This window comes from Lipotes vexillifer, unplaced genomic scaffold, assembly GCF_000442215.2.
Source record: "Lipotes vexillifer unplaced genomic scaffold, Lipotes_vexillifer_v1.1 scaffold530, whole genome shotgun sequence".
Lineage (NCBI taxonomy): Eukaryota > Metazoa > Chordata > Mammalia > Artiodactyla > Lipotidae > Lipotes > Lipotes vexillifer.
This window is the reverse complement of record NW_006783620.1, coordinates 761,196-770,983: the sequence shown is the minus strand read 5'-3', so window position 1 is coordinate 770,983 and position 9,788 is coordinate 761,196.

Genomic DNA, 9,788 nt, shown 5'->3' with positions numbered 1-9,788 from the left:
CAGGATACCAACAAAGAAAAGAGAATTTTAGAAGAATAAAATGAACACTTAGATCTTGTCAATTTGGTAGTCATTAGAAATAAGTGAGGTTAATTTACACTAATTGCCAATCTGGGTGCTAAAGATGGAATATTCTAGGTAAAAACTAATTTGAAAAAGAAGCTTTTCTAAATACTATTGTTCTTAAATTGAAACTAGCTAACTAAAGTGGAGAGTCTCTGGTGAAGTTACAGACAAAAGAGCAAGTGAATAACTCTTCAAAACATTCCCCCAAATACATCAATATTTTTAGAATAATGTTAGATATTCATGAACAATAATGTTGAATCATTAAATAAAATTATCTTTGCAAGTTGCTTATAGAATTATTGATGCATAGGAAAGTTAAAATTATGTTTTGTAATTACTTAACTTAAAAGCAAAACAACTTTTCCTTAAAAAATTATAAGCTTTTTATCATTTAGATTTACTTTATAAACACAGTGTATTTCAAGTTTTCTGTTTTAAAACTTTCTCTGAAAATCTTCAACACAATAACTTAACCTAACAGTCCAAATGTTCCTAAGACAAAGGGAATAAGTTTATGCTCCATGAAAAACCATAACTTGTATACTTAATGTATATCTTAATATTGTGTGGCAATTAAAGATCAAATATCAATGCATTTCAACACCAAACCCAATTAATTGAATTTTATTTTAATTTGAAATGTATCTTCCTTTCTTTTTCATTATTCATTCTTATTACCATCTTATAGCACTTGTACGTGGACCATAGTCCAAAATCTTTCAATATAACTACTGTGACAAGTTTGCTTTTTAAAGAGCAAACATGGATTTCATCCACAGAATAGCTGAATTACAGGGCATAGAGTTGTTCTTTATTTTACTAAAAATACTGGTTCATGAATGAGAAAGAAGGAAATGAATAGAAGCTCTTTGACAATGTGTATGTGTTATTGCAATGAAGGGAGAATATGGAAGAGTAGTGATAAAATAAAATCTATTTAACTTTACTGATAATTAACAAAATGCAAGGCTTTCATTTGGTAATTCATGTCACTACAACAATTTTCTGCCATTTATCAAGTGCATCTGCCAATCTTCTCTCTAGTCATCCATCAATCCATCTGCCCATATATGTAAATATCCATATAGAATATTGACTATGATCTTGGAAGAGTATTAATTTAGCATAGTAATTTTTGCTTAACACTGAACTTCTCTTTCAATCAAAAATCTATTATTTATTTTCTCTTGCTGGGCACAATGGCATAATCTCACTATTAAAATTCAAATACATAAGTTTGGCAAAGTTAGCTTAAAATTAACTGTATATAGATCTTAATATGGGAGAGCACTCTATTCAGCATTGGAATAACTATATCCTATTTCTTACTAAAATAATTTAAAATTTCATAAACAAAATTTTATCTGACTTTGAAGAGATTTTTTTATAATAAATTTCTAATACTTTTACAGTTTTGTTATTACATGATTATTTTTCCTCTCAAATGTTTACATGTTCTTAAGATCTGCCACAGACTCACCTCATCCAGGCCCTAATAGTAATTATTTATTCAAGAATTGTAAATAGTGACATTGATATATATCAGTAAGTATATACCTTATTGATGGATAAGAAAATGTTTCTAATATTATTAAATGACTATTAGTCTTCAAATGTGAGTCAATGAAGTAATTAATGCTACGATAGAAAAAATATTTGGAAAATAAATATGGTAAATTGAAAGTTTAAAAAAGAGCAGTGAAAAAGTTAAGACACAACCACCAAAATGAAACAAATGGTTCATTAAAATTTATCTGTACCTCTTAATTTTTGAAATATTTCATGTGCTTTGCATATATTAATGTATCAGTTTCTAAATGATCTATATGCATTTAGAATAAAGGGCATAATCAGGCATGAATACATTTCATACCTCATGATAAAAAAAACCCTAATTTTATTTATATATCAAATAATTTAGCAAAGTCAGGTGCAATTTTGAATTCCTTAAAAGTGTGAATAATTGGGCTTCCCTGGTGGCACAGTGGTTGAGAGTCTGCCTGCCGATGCAGGGGACACAGATTTGTGCCCCGGTCTGGGAAGATCCCACATGCCGTGGAGTGGCTAGGCCTGTGAGCCATGGCCGCTGAGCCTGTGCATCCGGAGCCTATGCTCCGCAACGGGAGAGGCCACAACAGTGAGAGGCCTGCGTACCACAAAAAAAAAAAAAAAAAAAAAAAAAAGTGTGAATAATTGCACAAGGGTTATATCAAAATTAAGTGGTATAAATACATTTACAAGGTATACATTCACCAGTTGATAAATAGTGATAAGGCAATAAGGCATGATAAACATCTACAAAATAATGAAATGCAGTGATTGTGTGCCACATAAAGCAAGCACCATGGCATTCTGTTAACATTAGTAGGGAAACATGGCTATTATTCTAGTTGCTGTTCCAATATCTAAATCAAAGATTTGTCTAAAATGATGATAAAATCCTTTAAGAAGTCCTTAAATGCCACTTACAAACTTTGAAATCCATTATTTTTTTTTTTTTTTTTTTTTTTGCGGTATGTGGGCCTCTCACTGTTGCGGCCTCTCCCATTGTGGAGCACAGGCTCCGGACGAGCAGGCTCAGCGGCCATAGCTCACGGGCCCAGCCGCTCCACGGCATGTGGGATCTTCCCAGACCGGGACACGAACCCGTATCCCCTGCATCGGCAGGCGGACTCTCAACCACTGCACCACCAGGGAAGCCCCATTATTTCTTTATATACACCTTCTGCCACATCCTCCTTCTGTTCTCCTTCTGGGACTCTAATAATTTGAACATTGCTTTTTTTTGATGATAGTCCATAACTCACATAGGCTTTCTTTACTATTTGTTGTTCTTTTTTATCCCCAAACTGGATGATTTCAAAGGTATCTTTACTCCACAGATTCTTTCTTCTGCTTGATCTGATGTTGATGCTCTTTATTGCATTTTTTCATTTCATTCATCATATTCTTCAGCTTCAGAATTTTGTTTTGAGTTTTTTAAAATTTCTATCTCTTTGTTAAACTTCTCATTTTGTTCATGTCTTGTTTTCCTGATTTTGTTCAATTATCTTTCTGTGTTTTCTTGTAGCTCCTTGAGCTTCCTCAAAACAGCTATTTTGAAATTTTTGTCAGGTAAATCACAGATTTGCATGTCTTTGGGGTCAGTTACTAGAAGATTATTGTGATCCTTTGCTGGCATCACGTTTCCTTGATTTTTCATGTTCGTTGAAGTCTTGCATTGCTGTCTTTGCATTTGAAATAGTAGTTTTTACTGACTGACTTCGGTAGAGAAGTACCTTCCATCAGCCCTGCTAGGAATTCTGAAGCTCTCTCAGGCTATGGATATGCCTGCTCCACTCTTCTTGCTCCCTCTTGTGGCCGACTTAAGATTTTATGCTTCCTCTAGATCCTGCAATACATCAGTCTGCACGCTGATAGTCTTCCTTTTGCTTTCCCAAAGGTAGCACTAAATGCTGATGTTTGCCATATCCTCTTGGTATTACAGATTCAGACAGGCTTTCTGTGTGTGCTCAATTAGCCATCTGCGAAAGTTCCTTCTCACTGCCATTAGGAGTACACACAGGAGCTGGCTACAAGATGGCTGAGGGATGTGTACGTGAGCAAGCTCTGGGTGCCCATGGTCCAGGTGTGGGGATGCACAGTCATAGGCCAGCATCCTGACGGAATTTGTCACGTAGTTAGTAGAATGTGCATCCCTTTGATGCCTTCCTAGATGCTGTTCTCCCAGCCGCTAACTAACCCCTAGTTTGTAGCTCACAACTTAGTACACTGGATGGACTGAGAGAGAAATGAGCCTCTTTATCTGCATCTCACACAACTGGGAAAACTGGCACTGACTCATATGCTCTTTTTCCCACAGGTGAAATCAAAGGTCAAGAAGGACTTTATTGCTACTGAGCTGTGCCGCCTTGGTGGACAGGAGTCATAGGTAATGTCACAGTTTTCCTCTCACACTCTCCAGTGTGCCTAATCTTGGATTATTATTATTATTATTTTTTGTTCCAGCAATGTGCTGAAACTTCTCTGGTAGAATCTTGGACTTCCACAAAGGCTCTCTCATCTATGGGTGATTTTCTAAGTCAGTATTTTCCAGGGTTCCCCAGACAATGTCCAAGAGGGGCTGGAGCCAGTTCATAGGTCACTTCATAGTCCACAGCTGGGTCCAAGGTCTAGATGTCTATTACATGACACATAGGTGTGTGAGACTCCTGCCAGGGTCCATCAGAGTATGGTGCTGTATCTCACAGCACCCACCAAGGCACTTTGTTCCATGATGAATGCCAAATATTTGTTGAGGGAGAGATATGGGCTAGGTATGTCTTATTCAGTCATCTCACTACTGTCACTCCTAATTCAAACTTTTTAGAAAGTTTTATTGTTATTTCTTGTATGTGTATTTTATTTGAAAATGCTTAACAAGAATAGAAAAGCAAATATGAATATATCAAATACCAAGTCTCTTCCAAGAAAAACAAGTGTACTGATTTGTTTTTACTTCATAAATTTGTATAAAGGAAGTAAGGAATTTCAGATAAATTTTACAATGTTATTCACATTTTCTGTCACATTAATGTATGGTATTTGACTTATCTGCTTTATTTCCTCTTTCTTACCTGGGAGAAGTCATTAATTGACAAAATTTTGTTTTGGAATGATTTTCTAAAGTCTATATAACAAAATAAATAATTTTATATGAGAAGAATACAAAATGACAATATCTGCTTTTCCATTTTTAATCAAGTGCTTAGGAAGACAATAAGCAATATTTTAAGTAAATTAAAATGGAATTTGCTTTTTACCATGTCTTATAAATGCCAAACAATGAAATGATTTAGTTTTCAAAGTTATTATATCCCAATTGACCTTCCAGGCAATGGACTTATTATCTAATTATGAAGATATGCACATTTATCAAAAGTTAGAACCATCTGTCTCAATTCTGTTTAATTTCATTATACATTCATCATTTAGACAGCTTATGACATAAGCCTCTACTGACGAGTAATTCTATACTGATTATCACTCGACTACGTGCACAGGTAGACACCAGTCAACTCTTATTAGTCTATTTTGAAATTAAAATTCTACTAATAACAGGCTCCTGACTAGCCAGTCATCACTGATATATGCAAGAATCATCTCTGGTATTCCTCTAAAGAAACCTAAAACTGCTAATTTCTTTCAGGAAATTATATAAACTTAACATTCATAAATTCTTCTTGAATTGAGAAGTAAATACATTTAGACCCATCTACATATATTCAGAATTCTCATTTTTAGATAGAGGGAGACCAGAAGAGAATAAATATAATTTAAAGAAATTTCTATGAAAACATTTATAACACTCATAAGATTTTATAATTCTGGGGAATATATCAATAATCCTGGTTAGTGACTTTGGGTCAAAACACCAGATTAGATATGGAATATAATTTTTTTCTTATATGTGTGATTATTATTGACAGAGATGAGTAAGAATATGGGAAATTATTTACCGGAAACACTTTGCCTCTTTTTGTGTATCCAGAATGAAGATTAAAAATATCTGGCATTCTATTACAAGACTCATTAGAAAAATATCATATGTCAACTCATAAATAAGAATACAGCAAGTTACTGCAAAAAAAACCAAATGCATCTTACATATGGCACATCTCTGTACCTGTCATTATGGTCATAAATAACACAAATGATAGGCTCAAAAACTGTCTAAAGGGAAAACTGAATCCCTTCAATCAAATCATATGCAACGATTTTATGTATATTATTTATATATGTATTTATAATATACATAATTAGCACAACATTGATAAAATGACTTTTAAATAAAATATATTTTAATTTGATAGCAATTTATATGAAATGTTTAAGAGAAACTATGTGTTTCTAAACAAAGAAAAGTGTTTTATATTATAAGGGAATCCGGTTTTCCCAATTTATATCATACAGAGAGATTGACTGTCAAAGTGATTGCAATCTCAACCAAGAGTATTCCTGGGAAGACAGATGCCAGAGCCAGTAAGAATGGGGTAAAATTTGGACCAGGTGGCCAAGGAATTGAAATTGCTATAGAGTTAACCCGTGGGAGAACTAACAAGCAATGTGTTACTTGGCATCCAGAGGGGCGATGCGCTCAGAATGATATTAGCCAATATTAGTATTTAATAAGGAACAATATGTTGGATAGGACAGCATTATGAACAAAAATGGAAATGTGAGGGAAGTCAGATATACCAGTAGTTTTTTTTTTTAATCCCTTCTTTTTTAGAAAAGGTTTCTAGCCAGCAGCTGAATTTACTACTAACCCGATCAAATTTATCCAATGGAAAAATATAGACAAAAATACTATATTAGTATTCTGACAACAAAGACTGTAATTTCAAACCCATAATGATATTATAATGCTTACCAGGATAACCAAAACAGAAAGTAAAGGGTACATTAAAAATTGTTAATCCTTTCACATGGTACATATGCATGATGGGCTAACTTTAAACATCATAAAAACAAACATTAAGGTGATAAGAACAATTCAGTACTCTACCTTCTTGTCACATGGATGCTCAGAACTCTTTGTGATTGTTAAGACTGACAAAGATCTAGGCTGTTGTTTTAGTTAAAGTCTTTGGAATAGAATGAATTACTCACATTCCAAGGAGTCACTGCAATGTGTTATCTAAGACCAAAGGCCCTAAAATGTTAGTGTATATAAGAATTACTTGGAGAGTTGTAATAAATGCACATTCTACATCTTCCCCCTCCCAAATTTAAACAAACATTCTGAAATAGGTGGTAAGTGGTTTATGCTTTGTTGTATACTATTCTAGTCAGATCATCATGACTGTTTGAAGGCACTATTTCCTCAAATAATTCTGACTCCTTAGATAACATGCAAAATTGCAAAGGTGGCATTATGATCTAGGAAACTTAGAGGATTCTGAAGGCAACAATGCGCATGCTCAGCCTCAAGCTTTTATTTATCTCTAAATGAACAAATATTAGAGGGACAGTTTTCTACTTCATTTATATTTGTCTGAACCATTCTGAGTCATCAAATCAAAGGGACTAATTTCCCTAACTCTTAGGTATACTAGGTTTTTCAAGGAATCAGAACTTCAGGAAGGAAAGGAAAACAATGAGATCAAAGCTCAGAGGCAGACACACAGACACTCAAGTCCTTCAATAAGTAATCTTTCTTTGGACACATTTAATTATTTGAATATTGTGTATTCTTTATTTGTCCTTGTCTGTAGAAGGCAAGAGTGTATGTCCAGGATAATATTACCCACAGTATAGCCTAATATGGGTAATTATGAAGTTGAAACTTTAGAGATTGCTTGGGTAAACTGCCTTAACTCACAGATCTATGAGGTCTCCTCATATCTTATTGAATATATAAGAGAGATTATAACACTATCAATTGTAGAAAATTTGAATTGCCATTCCAAAGTAAAGAACTTTCTTAATCTTGGGAAGAATTCATAGTAATGTGAAGGTTATGTATTGTCTTTAAATGTCCTGTAAGATGAAAATAATGTGTAAAATTACAGACACCAAAACAGCCACTTCCTAGCTTCTCCTACCTGATCAATCTATGCAGAGCTTCCCTCAACATTTCATGTCATTTAGCAGCTCAGTAAGCTGCAAAGAGTTGTTTCTAATTTAATATCTCAGCATAAAACAATGAGATTTTATGTTTTATTATTTCACAACTTATCTTGAGATATATACATATTTAGGCTATACTTTTGCCCATTTTTATGGACAAATTATACCCCTTTGATGTTGATCCAAAGCATTCATTGTTACTTTAGAAACCATCCTGTCACATCAGATGAAAGTTAAAGTGGATAGTAATGAACTAAGGGTAAACTTATATTTGAAACTATAAAATAAAAATGACAAATGACTTCCCACCTATTTTTCTTCTTTTTTATTTGAACCTACAGTAAAAATTTTGATTTTGTTATAAACTAGAAAAATGTATTTCTGGCACTGTAAACAAGAAAAATATAACATAGGGAATGAAAAATATTTTCATTTGTTACATTACAAGTGAAATCTTCAGAAGTTAAATACTCATTGTCTTCCAGCCTCTATTGTTTTATAAGAAGTCACAGTTTTACACAGCTTGTTTGAAACGCAGTGTTGCTTTTTCTCCAAAGACTACTTTAAGATGTTTAATTTTTTGTCTTTGGTTTTCAGTAGTTTTTTCTATTATGAGCATATGGTATATACTGCTTTGGGAATTTCAAGTCTTCTTGAGTATGGAGAATAATTTATTTTTCAATATTGAAAAATTCTTAGCCATTATTTAAATAATTCTTCTGCCTTATTAATTCTTATTTCCTTCTGGGACTTAAAATAAGCATATGTAAGCCTTTTTACCACAGACATACTTCACTACCATGCTTTCTTTCTGTTTTTTATCATTTCTTCTCTCCATGTGTCATTCTGCATTTTTTTCTGAATTTCCTCAGTTCATACTTTCTCTTCAGAAGTTTAAAACTAACGCTAAACATAGCCACTGAGTAATTTACTTTCGTTTATTATTTTCATAATGCCTATAATTATTTTTGCTCTTTATAATTATCTGCTGTTTTCCATTAAAACTCTGATAACCTTCTCTAATAAAATCATCTATCTCTTATTTCAATTCTATCATCATAGTAAGGACAGTTATTTGGAAGTACATGACTGCTGAATCTAGTTTTTTGGGTCTGCTACAGTTTTTTGCTTTTGTTTTTTTCTATTTTCCCTTGTTTTTGGTTATATTGTCTTTTTTATGTTTAGCTAATATTGATATATTCTTATGAATTGCAAATTGAGAATTACACAATTGGACTTCCAGTTTCAGTTCCAATATGTAAAGAACTTAGAACTTGTCACTCCCATCATGACAAAAAAGAAATATGTGAACTAAATAAAAATTAATAATTTTTCTTACACCTATTAGAGAACTGGAATTGCAGGACAAACCACCTTCATGAAATCTGGACAGACAGGCAGATAAACAGAGGCATAGACAAGGTCTTACCTAAAGCAGAAGCGCCATCAATTGGAGCCATAAACTAGTAGGGCTACTTAGATGGTAATGCTGACAAATTTCTGGAAGCTGATTGCTGATTGTGGATTAGATTGAGAGTGAGAAACTACTAGGAGCTGCAATCTTAGAGGGCCCTACACTTTCATGGGTTTAACCTTCAGGAATTCCACAAGACTGTCACTGTATATAGCCAGAAATGATTTCCCAGTGGTTCTGGCAAAAGATGGAAACGACTATCCATGATGAAATAAGCCAAGAATCCTCTTCATAAAAATTCTCCAAGGTAAAATACGTTACCAGAGCCTTATTACATGTAAGCTAAGAGAAGTTCTCTGAGTCTAGCACCATCTATCTTCCCTTTATCACTCAAATGGGGAAAAAAAAAAAAAAAAAGACATAAAACACTTGTGAAAATAATAGCCCAGAAACTCAGAGACAAACGTAACTAAAACAATGAGATTTACTCATGAGATGATAGAACACTTCCCTTCCCACACACCCTACCACCACTCTGACAGGGTACCACTGTAATAACAGTGGATTATAGCTGAAAGAGCAGAAAGACACAGACATTATTTGATAAGTAGTTCTTATGAAAGCCCAAAGACAACAGAGAGATAAAATCAAGGACACTAGAGGATTTGAAGCCTTTGGCACATATAGCTACAAT